We start from the raw sequence: 16,062 nt of genomic DNA, 5'->3' as shown, positions 1-16,062 counted from the left end.
AGTAAAGTCTCTCGTAACGGGGCAGACTCGGTTTATTGCCCATACAAACGTTAAATTTGTTTTTAAAATTTTATGGAAATATTCTTAGTTTTAATGTAAATACATAACTTATAAAAAACCAGCGACTCACTGTAGTTGTCTTCTATTACGCTATCAGCTTGATCCTTTGTTGCTGCTACTGGTGTTCTTGTTGCTGTCACTGATGTCCTCTTGTAATTTCGTGGCTTTTGTTTGATATTTGTTTTATCAATCTCCTATTTTATTTTGTTAGTGCCGATTAGATGTTCGTTTTCACTTTGTCCCACAGTTTTGCTTCACTTTGTTTCGTAATCGAAACTCATAGAGTTAAAAAGTCTCTTGATTTTATTTAACTTTTCTCGTATTTTATACGATACTTGTTTGTATTTATTTTTTTTTTTTTTGTAACTAGGGATTTCTGTCTCTTTTAATTGTTACCTTAGGAGGTTTAAACAGCTCCTGGTTTTGTTCACTTTTCTCGTATTTTATACGATACTTGTTTTTATTTTGATTTGGTAACTAGAGATTTATGTCTCTTTTAATTGTTACTTTACGAGGTTTAAAACAGCTCCTGGTTTTGTTTAACTTTTCTCGTATTTTATACGATACTTTTTTTATTTTGATTTGGTAACGAGAGATTTATGTCTCTTTTTATTGTTACCTTTAGGAGATTTTTTTTTAGAAATTGCTCCTGGTTTTGTTTTACTTTTCTCATATTTTATATGATACTTGTTTTTGTTTTGATTTGGTAACTAGAGATTTATGTCTCTTTTTATTGTTACCTTTAGGAGTTTTTTTTTTTTAAATTGCTCCTGGCAGGATCGCCACTTTACTTTCACACGAAGCGCGAAAGGTTTTTAAAAAATCAACCGTCTTGCTTGGTGGTTCAAATCAAATCTAAAAATCTTTATTGATCTTCTCTTATTTATACCTTATTTACTTACCACTACATACAATTGCTTCGCGCATATGTTCTAAGTAATGTGAAGCTTAAATGTTTACTTAAAACCAATTTCATCATCTGATGAAATAGGTTTAGCCTTGAAATGGCTTGCCCTTGAAAAATCAATAAAAATAGCCAAATGAATGTTTGAGTCATTATTTACTTTAGCTTTTCCTGTTTAGATTAAAAATGCAGAGCTTAGGATATTTGAGATATTATTTACTTTAGTTCTTCCTGTTTAGAATCAAAATGTGTGGTTACTAATTGGCAGTGTAGCAAAGACACATCTGACTCATATGCCTAACTGTTTCAATGAAGCTATATTTGTTTACTTGGCGGGTAAGTACTATGGGTGAATGGTGGCGTTAACTTGCACCTCCGCTACATAGTACCCCTAATAGTTAGGTTGAACGCTTCCACAGCACACTAGTTGAAATAGCAAGATGCTTGAAATTGGAGAGGAATATAAGTGAGACTGTTGATCTTATTTTGCTTGCTACTATAGAGTATAACAAGTCCATTCATTCAGTAACAAATAAAAAACCAATAGATATTCTTCATAATCATTTGTCAGAGTCACCGAATCAATGCGAGATAGTATCGAGAAGACGCGGGCTTCCAATATCAAATACCATAATAAAGACTTTCAAAGTAAATCATATAACGCTGGTGACACGGTCTTGGTAAAGGTTAAGAGACGACTAGGAAATAAACTTTCTGAATTATACATGGAAAAAAGGTTGAAAAAGACCTAGGCACCACCGTTCTTATGGAGGGGAGGAGGGTCCACAAGGACAACCTTAAGCCACCTTGAATGCTTGTCCGAATTGTTCCCCTTCAGTTTTGCCAATTCTAACCAAAGTAGACCCACTACTTAACACCCTGTCTCTTTACAGAGTAATAATATTGGCATTCCTAACACCGACGACCTTGACAGAGAAACTGATAGACTATACCAATTCGAATTACATACCGATTTCCGACGGAAACGCAATAATATGGAAAGATTACGGTTACTTAGCACACTTTACAAACTTGACGCATTACTCTGTAATGAATGACGAGAATAAAGAACTTTCTAAAAACAGAAACAGAATAATAATTGTTGAATTGCAAAATGTCATAGCTGCTATAACATTGGCCAAACTTAATTTAGTTAGTCCAGTAATATTAGATAGCACTGATATAACAAAAATAATGAATGAGCAGTCAACAAATGTAACTACAATAGACGTACTAGGGCTGTCAAAAATTACAGTTTTTCAAAATATCAATAGTTTATACTTCATAATAAAATATCCAATACCTAACATTATATGTAAGAAACTTACCATATTCGCCGTGCCACATCAAAACCGAGTTCTAAATTTTGAAGATATCAATACGGTAGCAGATTGCGGAAAGAAGTTCCATGCTGTGCCGTGGGAAAAATCTACTATTGCTACATTTTGTAAAATGCTGAACATAACCACCTCTAGGCAACAGTTAGGGCCGGTTTCACCAACTCGACTTAACTTAGTTAAGTCATATTTTTAAATTTTTCTTTTTCACCACCAATGCTTAGCTAATAGCGTTTTATTTTCTGGCTAAAGTGTTACGCTTTTTGTACGCCGCGCAAGGGTTGTTGTTCTATTCTAAAAAACAGGCAACGCCTTTTTTAGGTATTTCGTTCTTTTGTGAAAATTGTTGCCTGCTCGCAACGCAAAGGTGTTACACTTTCACCCTGTATAAAATGGCGGTGTGGCAATGCAACTCTGTGAAATTCTCAATTCGCTCTTAAGTTCCACATATACTCTGTTTATATGAGTGAATATATTGTGAGTTGAAATGTTCGTTGTATGCACTATAAATGTTGAACATTTTCTGTGGTAGGAGTAACTCTATTAAGGCTTTGCCATTTACTTAGGCAAAAATTTATTTCAGAAAAGAAAACGCTATAAGTCACAAATTAACCTACCTTTCAGCTGGCTTATTCTCGACTTTCAACAGTGTTGCTGTAGTAAAAATTTTGAGTCGAATTAAATGGCAGTATTTATACTTATTTCATTATGCAAATATAGCAACCCTATATTATAAGCAACTGACAACCGTAACTGATAATATTTAAAAATCACTGGGTGGACGGTAATAAGACCGTAGCCAAAAATGCGACTATGTATAAAACAGCTGATAATTTTTGTATGTCAAATGAGTTTAGCAGCTAAGTTGGTGAATATGAAAAAAAAAACTTTGCCTCAAATCTGGGCTAAGTTTTAGCCTAAGTCGAGTTGGTGAAATCGGCCCTTAGTCTCGGGTCTCAAGGCTAATTGCTCAACCATACCAAATCATAACAGAGGCATAAACGAGATCGATAACGGCGTCATTATTATCAACAATGAAACAGTTGAATTAGTAGGTGAAAGTAGTAATGGAAAACTCGTTGCAGGTACTTATTTAGTAACCTTCGAAACACAAATTACAATAAATGGTACTACATTTCGAAATGAGAAAACTACCCTTAAACGTTCTCTAGAGTCACCATTGATACAGGAGATAAATGTTATAGGTCATCGAGAAACCTTAAGCCTGAATTACCTTTATAACATGAATGTGGAAAATATCAACCATATAAAGACACTACAAGAAGAAGTTGATTTTAAATCCATAATATTCATTGTTGTGCTGGCCACCCTCACAGTACTTATAATCACAAAATTGACTTTCAATACGTACAAAAAGCGTTCTCTACACCGAGCAGTTGATGGTGTGGTTCAGATAATTAAAGAGTGGATCGAGGACGAACCTCACTAAGGAGGGGAGGAGCTAACCTAAGATATTGTCAACAAAATATTCTTAGGTAAATAACATCTTGAGTGGTTGAGAGTGCCGAAGGAAATGGAATTATTTATTACATTTCGCCAAAGTAAACAATTTCGATCTCATCAAGTCGTAAAGCTGAAATGAATTGTTTACTCCATACTGTAAGTTAAAGCCGCAGTTTAAGAATAGCAAAAATTGTCATTTATTTTTTCAGCTGCATCCGGTCAGCTGCGATGAAATTGATATCATAATTCCAAGGCCAAGGCATTTCAATGATGGGTCATTGCGAAATTAGAATCGGATAAACAAATTCAAAGCTGGCAAGTGCGGCTGACAATTAATGATTCATACAGCAGCATCAACAGCTACAACAACAGCAGCAACAATATTGATGTTGTACGTTAGCTTTAAGGTATTTATAGGACTAACAATTAGATTTAGAAGTTAGTTTTAGAAATGTAACCGAAAAATATTGGAGTACGCGCAAGGCCTCTAAAAAAGAATATGGAAATAAAAAGTGAAGTTAATTATCACAAATGAATTTTCGTTATTTTGTATATATATTTTAGTTTTGGCTGTGATTATACGTATCTCTTTAGTGCAAATGCACTTTCTCTACGTTTACTTTACATACACGAAGATTTTGTTGGTCCGCTATAGCTTGATTTTGGGCACTGAAAAGTATTGCGCTTGCATTATTTGAGGGATTTAGCCAATTTTATTCCAAAAATAAGGGGGTTTAGTATGTGAAAATGGAAAAAAGAAAAACGCCAGTCAAATTATAGATATCGTTGGTCCCACGGAAGACTAACACGTTCAGTTGCTCGCGTGGCAGACTAGCACGTTTCACTACTTTGCGTGTCAGACTATAACATTTCACTTGTTCGTGTGGAATATTAACACAGTTCATTAAAAAAATTTTAAGACCAGATTTGCAGGGTCGTGCGAATATTGTAATCTAACTTAACCAATAGCTCGGGAGCTACAGGTAGTGCATGAAAAATGATTTTCCTGAGAGGGAATTGGAAAGGTTAAGTAAACAAAACTAAATGGTTGAATCTTGAAAGTATCACAACTAAGGAATTTGGAAAGATACTGCTGACGTCAATGTGATGACGGACGATCTGAAACAATTTAATGAAGTTGCGGATGAGTACCTGGGATATACCGGTGTGAAGGTGATAGCGTGCGACAACATCGCGAGGTGAAGGTAGTGGTTCCAAACCTCCAAAGCAAGGCACGAACGCGCGGTTTGAGGTGGTGGATAAAGCGCAGATCCCCACGGTCCCAAAAGTTAAAGTATGGAAGTTAACACGCTCAGCCACTGCCCATTCAACCCCTTCCCACGTTCGATCCGCAACGTCAGCACATTTTGTTTCCTACCGATCGTTGTATGCGCTGCAGCGTAAGCATATTTGTATTTCGTTATGAAATACAATACCAATAATTTAATAACGCAACGCTTGTGGGAAATCAAGGCCACGGTCATTCTCACCTGCATTGTAACACACTTGCGTAAGGGTTGCGCCGCTGCCGCCGTCGCTGAGGTTTCTTTGGCAAACCGCCAAGAACGTTTGGGCAGTTGCTGTCGGGAATCCGTACGACTAAGTCAATTTGTTAGTTATATACAACCATTTTTGAATAAAGTATATTTGTTAACTTTAAATTTGAGTGCTTACTAATTTCAACTTCTTAGTTTGTTTGGAGCGAGTTGGCTCTTTAATTTTTTTAAGTGAATGGATCCGATATCCTTAAGTGGCGCCCGAGCAGGAACCGCTTGTGAAAGTGAATATCCTTTAAGGATCAAGTAAGAAAAACGCTGTGAACTGAGAAAGAAGCTTACATTGAAATAAGCAAATAAAAAAATAATACAAAAAATTTAAAAACCGAAAAGCTATAAGAGGTAAAGAACCTCATATAAGAAAAAGCAAACAAGCAACCAAAAATATATAGAAGCTAGCTCTTCTTAGGAAAAGACAGTGTTCACGATATAACACCACTTATGAACCTAGTGGTGCTGTAAGTATAGAACTTAACCAATAATTAAATATACCTTCTTTTTTACAACGGTAACAAGGATTGAAGAGATATGCAATTATTGGCATATGCTGATGAAATTGATATCATCGGCCTAAACACCTGCGCTGTTAGTTCTGCTTACTCCAAACTGGAAAAAGAAGCGGTAAAGATGGGTTTGATGGTGAATGAGGACAAAACGAAGTACCTGCTGTCATCGAGCAAAGAGTCAGCGCATATGCGCCTTGGCAACCACGCTACTGTTGGCAGCCATAAATTCGAAATAGTAAAAGACTTCGTTTATTTGGGAACCAGCATCAACACTAGCAAAAACATCAGCACTGAAATCCAGCGAAGAATCAGTCTTGCCAATAAATGCTACTTTGGACTAGGTAGGCAATTGAAAAGTAAAGTCCTCTCTCGGCGAACGAAAATCATACTCTACAAGTCACTTATCGTACCCGTCCTGCTATATGGGGCAGAAGCATGGACCATGACAACAGCAGATGAAGCGGCTTTGGGAGTGTTCGAGAGAAAAGTTCTTCGAAAGATTTATGGACCTCTACGCGTTGGCGATGGCGAGTCCCGAAGAAGATTTAATGATGAGCTTTACGAGCTATACGCAGACATGAACATAGTCCAGCGAATTAAAACGCAGCGGCTGCGCTGGCTAGGACATGTTATGCGAATGAAAGATGATGCTCCGGCCAAGAAAGTGTTTCTATCGGAACCCGCCTATGGAAGCAGTGGTAGAGGGCGGCCCCCACTCCGTTGGAAGGACCAGGTGGAAAACGATTTAAACTCCCTTGGTGTGACCAATTGGCGCCGGTTGGCGGAGCGAAGGAGCGACTGGCGCGCCTTGTTGGACGGCCATAACCGTTTAGACGGTTAAGCGCCAATTAAGTAAGTAAGTAAGTAACAAGGATGGAGGAACTTAAAGTGAACGTAAAAAATTTAACAGGTGCCGTTAATGCCCTGAAGGAGAAGATGAAAGTTTAGAGAGACGTGTGACGGAGTTGGACCGGATCAATAATACCTTCAGCAGTGCTCCGCGTAGCGAGGCAACAGAGGAAGTGGTGGCACAAGCCCCCATGACTGAGGCCGACATTCGCGAAATATGTCGTCTGCCTGATTGCGTAAAAGTGCTTCAGGTTTTTGGTGGAAGCCCTATACACTTCGTGTCCTGGGTCCACTCCGTAGAAAACATCCTAGCTGACTTCTCAGTCATCAAGGGAAAACCCTTATACCGTGCTATATTACAGCACATTCGACAAAAAGTCCGCGGTACGGCGGATAACTCCCTGATTTCCTACAATATTTTTGACAACAATTGGTCCAAATTAAAGGAGTGCCTGGCTCTGCATTACGCAGATAAGCGGGATGTCCGCACTCTCGAACACCAGTTGCATCATTTGCAATAGAAAAGTGGCACTGTCGACGAGTTCTACGCTCGAGTGAACCACCTATTCAACTTGATACTTAATAAGTTACAAACCGAATCGTACACTGACGAAACCACGAAGGTCCTTATGGACACCTACAGAAATAGGGCGTTGGATGTATTCATCCGCGGTCAAAATGGGGAGCTCTCAAGGGTGCTCCTCGTTGAACGCCCCAAGACTCTTCCAGAGGCTTATTCAGCTTACCTGGAGTTGCAGAATGTCAACTTTAGAAAGGTATCGCTTCACCCATCTCCCGGTAATAATCGCATAGTGGTCCCTATTAACAATTTAAACGAGATTAAACCTTCCTTCGAAGGGAGACCACTTATAATCCCACCCAAGCCTACCTGGCGTCAACAAGATCGCAGGGATCCATTCGATAGAAGGGAGCGTTTTTCAAGTAACTATCGTGCTCCACCCGCTACTCAGTCTACGAATCCTCCAGTCGAAAAAATTGATGTGGACCGCTCTACCCAATCGCGTGCTGTAAATTATATCAATCGCCCTAATCCATTCAAACGTGAAGCAAATTCGGAAAACCTCCCGAGGAAACAACAAAGGCTTTTCCATTAAACGACTGGAACTGATGAGGATAACACCAAGGAAGAAGAATCGACCAAGAACGAGGATGAAGGGGATTTTCTATCGGAGGGCCATCTAGCGTACCATACTTAGAGTACACACTCTCAGATGGCCGCACCCTCGACTTCCTGATTGACACAGGGGCCAACAAAAAATTCATTAGCGAAGAAATTGCAGCTGGAGGTGATCCCGTTGAGAAAGTTTTTAATGTCCACTCAGCTGGAGGAGAGGTGCATATTAGTAAAAAGATAGGTTTAAAATTTTTCAGGGATGTGGGCTTTCCTTCGCCAGTATTATCGGCGATGATACGTTGAGAATGTTAGGGGCAGTAGTCGACAGGAAGAACAATTTCTTAAGGATAAACAGTTTCAATTTGCCACTAAAGGCCAAAATCTCGAATCAGGTTAATTACTTAATCGGAAGGACGTATACGCTGATATAAAACAGCACGTTGATGAAGTACTGGAAAAATACTCCGATCTTTTCCTCCCTCTTAATGGCAGTGAGGTCGTGGATACAAATGTGCGAGCCGAAATACGGACCACCACCCCTGAACCTATCTACAGTAAAAGTTACCGTTATCCGGTATGTATGAGGGAAGAAGTAGACAGGCAAATAACCGAATTGCTTAATGAGGGAGTGGGTGTGATGGGTGGTGCCCAAAAAAACGAAAGCCAAATGGGGAAAAACAAAATAGAATGGTGATTGACTATAAGAGATTAAATGCTGTCACTATTGCCGAGACGTACCCTATCCCAGACATAAACTCCACCTTGTCCAGTTTAGGGCACGAAAATTTCTTCACAACTATTGACTTAACGTCTGGCTTTCACCAGATACCTATGAAAGCGTCGGATATACCCAAGACAGCGTTCTCAACGATGAATGGGAAATACGAATTCCTACGCTTACTGGTTTAAAAAATGCTCCCGCCATTTTCCAAAGGATGATCGACGTCGTCCTCAAACAATATATAGGGAAAATTTATTGTGTCTACATTGACGACATAATTGTTTTTGGAAAGGACCCGGAAGAACACTTACTGAACATCGGAAAGGTATTTGCAAGGCTTCGCGAAGTAAACCTTAAGGTATATCTGGAGAAGACCTGCTTCTTCGAAAAATAAGTAGAATTCCTTGGGTACGTCATCACTCCCGACGGCGTTCGTGCTGACCCAAGCAAGGTCGAAGCGATTAAACTTATGCTAAACTGTGAATTATGTTACGACGGGGGCAGGGGTCTGTGACCTAAACATACCGACCCCCTTGCCATAAGCAACAAAGAAAAAAGGGAAATGAAGGAACGCCACGTCATCGCACGTCCCGTAAGGCGATGCGTAGATGTGCAGATGCAGACGTCGTGTGATTGATCTCACGTTGCGCTCTCCTGTGGAAAGAGAAAGGTCATATAATCATATTAAGTAAAGTACATGGTTTTTAGTTCCGTGCAATATTTACTTAAATATATATAAGAGTATGCGCTTTGAAAATTACAAAATATCTATATTAGGTGGGAGCGAACGCGCCTAAAAGGGCGCGGACCAAATGAAAACGGCCTCCGGCTTCAATGCGGACTATTGCCATCGGCGTAATGGCGATAAGTGATCGCGTTATGGTTGATGCCGCTAGAGTAACCCGGAGTCGGCCGCTCCTAAAGCTCGTAGGTGCTTGACGTGTCCGAACGAGAGCCTTGTGGTTGTTGCGTACTTTGATCGGGGCCGCCCTCCCAACAAATTGACGTGACGAGCGGGACGGACGCGGTACCGCGTCGTCACGCTGTTCACCAGAAAGGCGGTGCGATGGGCGAAACGGACGTGTCCCGCGCCATCCCCGTTTTGTGGGCGCACCAAGGTGCCGTGCATACTCGAGCGGAACTCAGGTCTCTCGTGGCGTAGCGGTGGTCGAAATCGTTGCGTCTCTAAGCCGCCTTGTTGTATCGTCGGATTTATCTCTGCCGTATTGGCAAGCCTCTTTTCTTCCTCGACCTGCTGTGCCCATGACTTGTATTGCTCAGTAACATGGATGGAGAGTACTCCATCTGAGCTCGCATCATCGTCGTCGTTATGACCTTGCGTTGACAGCGGCTGGTCGTCGTCGATATGGAGCGTGGTATGGGGCTGCTCATTATATCGTCGACATCGATCTTGGCTGGGGTATATTTCAAGGCGGTGAAATGGCGACAGGCAATTTGTGCAATATTTATGTATTAATACTTCGGTTAGACGAGCTTCGGTCTACATACCCCGGTATATCTGGCACAATCTCACTCGATGAGGCTTGTTGCATAAACGGCACGCGATGGTGAACGAATTGGAGCGCTTCAAATTGAATCCAGTCATTTATGGAAAAGGAAGCGTTTAATTTTATGGTCGTATTAGGGTTGTTGGGTGGCCAATGGTGTTTGGGTGGGGTAAAAACAAATATATCCCATATATTTTCGCGAAAGAAATTCAAAATTTAGTTTAAATAAAGGATTGAAGGCCATAAGTAAATCCTTATGTGCGCAAATAAGCTAAAACCTGAACTCATTCCGTCAATGTGGATGGTGCTTTAGTACATTTAGTACATTTATAATCCGACTTATGTCGGTAGATATCGCCGAAGTAGTCCTAAAATTTATTTTTGATTTGTGGTGAAGTTTATTTTCACAACAAGTGGCCTGCCACCACACGGGACGGTTCGTAACCTGGCTGAAAAGGTATTACAGAGTTGCTCTTCCACCATTCAACATTATTCTCGACGTGTATTGTCGATAAAGTTGAGATTCGTGGAATTAAGTATTTTAAATCTCAACCAAATGAATGATTGATCGAGATATGTAATACGCGATATGTGTGGCGTGTTGTGCTTGATATGTCGTGCAGCATGTAGTGCGTGACGTGTAGTGCGCGAGATGCTTGCGCATGAGGCCTAACGTTTGTGTAGCAATAATCATTGACAGACATTAAATGTAGAGATTTTGACATCTGCTACGCTTTTCCATTTCCTGAATGAAAAAAAAAAATGTCATTGATATAAAACACGCGGTGAGTATAGTTACTGAAATGCGTAATCTGACTTTTTATTAATTAATTTTTCTTTTCTTTTCAGAATAAAAAGGATGTCAATCTCAACCGCCTTAATGCACGTATTTCCTCAAAATACGGTTAGGAAAGTTCGTCACGTTTGGTTGACATCATTGCCGCAGTGCCACAGGATGCCAAAGAAAATATTGTTGCCGAAATTGTGTGCGAAATTAATACGCACGGCGAGTGGGATTGCCGTAGTTTTTTATTAATGTGCAAGCCACATCGCTGTCCACATATCAACAATATGGGTGTAACATATCGAATTAAACATCATCTTATATCATTGCATTTCGCCCTTGATGTTAAACCGGCAAATTTTCAAGGTCCATGAACCAAATTGAAATAATTTTCTATTGACCAAAAAAAATAATATAATTGAAGTCATGCTACGTGCATTAATTTGCAGTGCAATACACACTGTCGCACACGTAAATAGTGCAACCAGGTATTTAGTAGAACAAGCAAAGCGAGCGCTGTCGAACCGAACATTTCAACCAACAACAACGTACCATACAACTTTTCTCCAAAATGGTTTAAAAACTAATGTACAACCTATGAAAATTAGTATCATCCCGGCATTCACTTCGTTTCAACATCAACCAGCTCGTTCATTAACCAGATTTTCACTTAATAAAGGAAAACGTAAGTCTGTAAAGGCCATGCTAAAACGTTTCAAACGCCTGGACTGGGGCATTTGGATACGAACACATCCAGGACGTAACAAAAAGATATTCAAAAAGTCACCAGCATTACGCAGACGTCTACGTCAACATATCTTTACAAACTCGGCGCAAAATTATTTGTTAGACAAAATGGTAACTAGTTTTTGGCATCGTCCGAAATACTACATAGATGATCCTTATGCTCCATATCATAAACGTGATGAATTTTTTGCAACAAAAAGTAAAACGTTTAAGGTTTAAAATGTTAAATTAAAGGTGGACCACCATTAGTAATGTTTCTGCAATTTAATTCATTGTTGTAGGAACTTTTCATTACATGAAAAGCGTTTTTCCGTTTAGCCATAGAAAATGTTTCAAAAATTGAATACCGTCTTACATGTTCGTCCTGATCGTGGCGAAGTTTTGCCATTTCCACCTTTCGAAAAACCCCGACCACTAGGGTATTTTAGTGTTGTTGGTGGCATTTTGCGTGAATATGAACCATCTGCCTCGCAATTACGCTACTACAAACCACCGCCAGCCAAGAAATTTCCACTTGATCTCAACGAGGGTATGCAAAAAGTTATTAGAAAACCTGAATCTGCTCCTGACGAAGGATTGGAGCATTTATTTAAATTCATTTTTGATAACATTGACAAAGTCATCATCGGTTGGAGATCTATCTCAACGGTATCTCAACGCTGAATTTGTATGCTGGCGTGGGCTGTTACGTTTGCTAATGTGTACGCCATATGAGATGCGTGATGATTGGTCTATTGTGGTAACACATTTCAATGGCACATTCTATATGCATAAACGTGATACTGATCATAATAAAATTCAAAGAGCCCAGGAGACCGAACAACAGCGTATATTTTGTTCGTATGGATTCAAATTTGAGCAATATTGTATGGCAACATCAATATTTCTCGAACCAGACACTAGTGAACCTGTTGATGAATGTAGCGAATACCAGCGAGCAACCAGTTTTACTTGACGGCGAAAATGGAACCAGTTTGGAAAATTTAAAATTCATTGAACTAAAAGTACACCAAAGAACCTTAAATAAATCGCAGCTCCAATCATACAATCGTCACAAAAGGCATAATTGGTGGTGTCAATCGTTTCTGGTTGGAATAAAGATATTTATGAAGGAATGAGAAATGACCAAGGAATGGTTGATCGCATCGAACATACTGAGGTTCGCTCACTGCCAAAACAATGAATGAATTGTTGGACTCCTAACGTTTGTGCGACATTTCTAATTGACTTTTTGGTACGCGTACGTTCCTTAATGGCTGACTTAAATTGTCCTTATACCGTTTTTGAGTTTTACTTTAAACCTAGTCGTGGTACAATTACATATGAATGTATAAAAGGCAAAAGTGAGCATTCATTTATACCCGATTATTATATAGAGCTAATGCATCAGATAGCAACGGCAGTACTTATCAATAATGAAATGCCTATTAATATGCATCAGCGACCATTGACAGCAACAGCTGCAGCTAATATTAATAACCAATAATTATTTAGTATGTACCTATGCAAGTGCTTTTGTTTTCTAGTGTGTAACATAAATCGTCTTGTGAGATGTTTTTTTTCTTTCAAAACTAAGAAATATTATTTACCGTATTTTTTTCACAAAAAGATCTTAAGAATACACCGGCTTTCGGGTTCAAAGTCTTACATTCAATAAGAGTTACTTTCCGCGCATAAGCCGAGAATCATTTTTACCAGTTGCCAAAGATTTCAATGTTGAGAATGATATTGATGCTTGGTATCCACCTGGTCACGGCGTCTTTTATGATACGTTCCGCAATTCTGGTTTATTAAAGAAAGTCACCGATGAAGGACGTGAATATTGCTTCCTTTCAAATATTGATAGTTTGGGTGCTACTTTGGTTTAGCTATCCTCAATAAATTGGTGGGTGAGGAACGTTCTGCAGATCCCATTGAATTTGTGATGGAAGTTACAGACAAAACACGTGCTGATGTTAAGGGTGGTACTCTCATTAGCGTTGAAAATAAGCTACATTTACAGGGATTGCACAAGTATCAGAAGAACATGTTGATGAATTCAAATCTGTGAAAAAACATTCAAATTTTTCCATACCAATAATATTTGGGCGAATTTGAATGCTATTGACCGTGTACTCCGCGAAAGCACACTCAACATGGGAATCATTGTAAACAACAAAACAATGGAGAATGGCGTAATGGTGATACAATTAGGGACCGCCGTTGATGCGCCTATGAAATATTTTGATGGAGCGATTGGTATTAATGTGCCATGTACAAGTTTGTCAGTCCATGTCTACCTGCTGTCTACGCCCCAATGGAGGACGACGTTAAAGATCCAATGGAACATCAACTAATGGTAGTTATGGAAATGAAGTCTTTAGGAATGACATTTTAAAGTTAACTGTTTTCGATTACAGCTTCTTAAAGGATCTCCGAACAAACTCAGATGGACTTTCATTCACCATTGAGGAAACCGGCAAAAGTGTAACGGGACTAAAATATCGAACATCATGGGTAAGAATAATTTTGGTATTTTTTTTTTTTTTTTTACAAGTTTTATTAATGGCCGTACTGTCGATTTTCATTGGATACATTTTCCATCGCGGACGTAAGCTTGTCCGGCTATGATGTCTTTTAAGAGATTTGAAACCTAATTCTCTATGAAAATGACTGTGAAAAGCAGTCAAATATTATTCCAAAACGATTAAAATTCATTTTCCCTGTCCTGATATAATGAAATGATATGAATAAATTTCTTTGGGATTCCTTGCGATACTAAACTATTTTTTAGCAATTGCGTGATGGCAGCGGCGCACCCGCGTAATCGTTGGAAAAGGTATTATGTGGCAGACAGTGTATCTGCGATAGGGTTCTGTTGGCCTCGTTCGGGGGAACGAGAGCTGGAATATCGGTGTGTTGGCCTCGTTCGGAGTGAACGAGAGCTGAGTTATTTGGGATAGAGGAACGTATACTATTAAAGTTCATTTTTTTGTCGTTGTGCGGAAGTAGTACCAATTTCGCGATTGGTCTCGTAATTTGTCCTTTCATTGTGTGGACGTCAACAACACGTACACGGTTATCGGAACCTGGGTGTGTGTTGAAAATTCTCCCCATTCTCCACTCGTTTGGTTGGAGGTTATCCTCCTTTATGACGACTAGGTCCCCGGGTTTTAAGTTGGATTGTGGATGTTTCCACTTGTACCATTTCTAGATCTCGGTGAGATATTCCGATTTCCATCTTTTGCAGGATGTTTGATGGAGGGCTTTCATCTTCTGACATCGGATTACAATTGAGGCAGGATCTTCACTGCAATCGAGTTCAGGTCAGGCTAGAAGATGTCCACCCACGATAAAGTGGCCTGGAGTAAGCGGTTCCAGGTCGGAAGGGTCGTTGGATGAGGGACTGAGGGGCCTAGAGTTGACGCAGGCCTCAATTCGACATAACAGGGTAGTAAACTCCTCAAAAGTATATTTATGATGGGACGCGATCTTTTTAAAATGGGTCTTAAAACTTTTTACCCCCGCTTCCCACAAACCTCCCATGTCAGGAGCGCTTGGCGGTATAAAATGCCACTCTAAGATGTGATTGCTATATCTAGTCAATGTTCCGTCCCTTGCTTCACGCAGAAATGCTTTAAACTCGGATCGTAAAGATCGCGAAGCTCCGACAAAGTTAGTACCATTGTCGGAGTAAACGTTTTTCGGACAGCCTCGTCTGGATACAAATCTGGCGAAGGCAGCTAGGAAGGACCCGGTACTAAGGTCGTTTGTCGCTTCTAGATGCATGGCTTTCGTCGAAAAGCAGGCAAACGTATCCTTTTGAAATTCGACATCGCCTCCCTCGGCAGGATTTTATACCGAATGGTCCCGCGAAATCTACCCCGGTGTTGGTGAAGGCCCTAGTAAAGGTGGTGCGCTCCTTCGGTAGAATCCCCTTAAGTTGCGTTTGTGTCCGCTTCCTGTAAATAGTACAGACCTTCCAGTTGTGGATAACAAACCGTATCATTATTTTATCACGTGGGATCCAGTACTGAGTGCGGATATGTGTTACCATCAGTTGGTTCCCTCCATGCAGGGTGTTCTTATGAGAGGATTGAAAAAAAAGTCTGGATAACCTGCAAGTATAAGGAAGAATAATGGGATGAATTTTGTTATGGGACATGTCTTTGGATGCCCAGTCTGCCCCCCAGTTCGAATGATGCCTTCTTCATCTATATATGGGTCCAGGGGTAAAATCTCACTCTTACTATTTATTAGGTTTCCTGACTTCAAATTTGCGTACTCTTCTTGATAATGCTGCCTTTGGCATATTGTTATCAATATTTGTGTTGTTTTTCTATTTCGTCAGCCTTTTAAAGGAGGCTTTAGTTGTTGGGTGCGTATTCTGGAAAAACCGAAGAATATAGGATACAACCCGCAAAGCCCTCGGTAGATCGGAAAACCTATCCAGAATATCAAAGTTATTTGTGACCGAAGTTGTATGAACTTTCACCCTCTTTTCTTCCATAT

General features: G+C 39.9%; 1 protein-coding gene and 1 pseudogene across 1 annotated transcript in view; both read left to right on the top strand.

Annotated features, from left to right (window-relative positions):
- Nucleotides 1-16,062, top strand: part of LOC137235148 (glutamate receptor ionotropic, kainate 1-like) — a 2,828,327-nt gene that overhangs the window by 332,535 nt on the left and 2,479,730 nt on the right. The window lies entirely within an intron of this gene.
- Nucleotides 11,899-13,057, top strand: LOC137235155 (decapping and exoribonuclease protein Rai1-like; annotated as a pseudogene).

Source organism: Eurosta solidaginis, chromosome X, assembly GCF_040869045.1.
Source record: "Eurosta solidaginis isolate ZX-2024a chromosome X, ASM4086904v1, whole genome shotgun sequence".
Lineage (NCBI taxonomy): Eukaryota > Metazoa > Arthropoda > Insecta > Diptera > Tephritidae > Eurosta > Eurosta solidaginis.
This window is presented reverse-complemented; position numbering and strand designations above follow the sequence as displayed.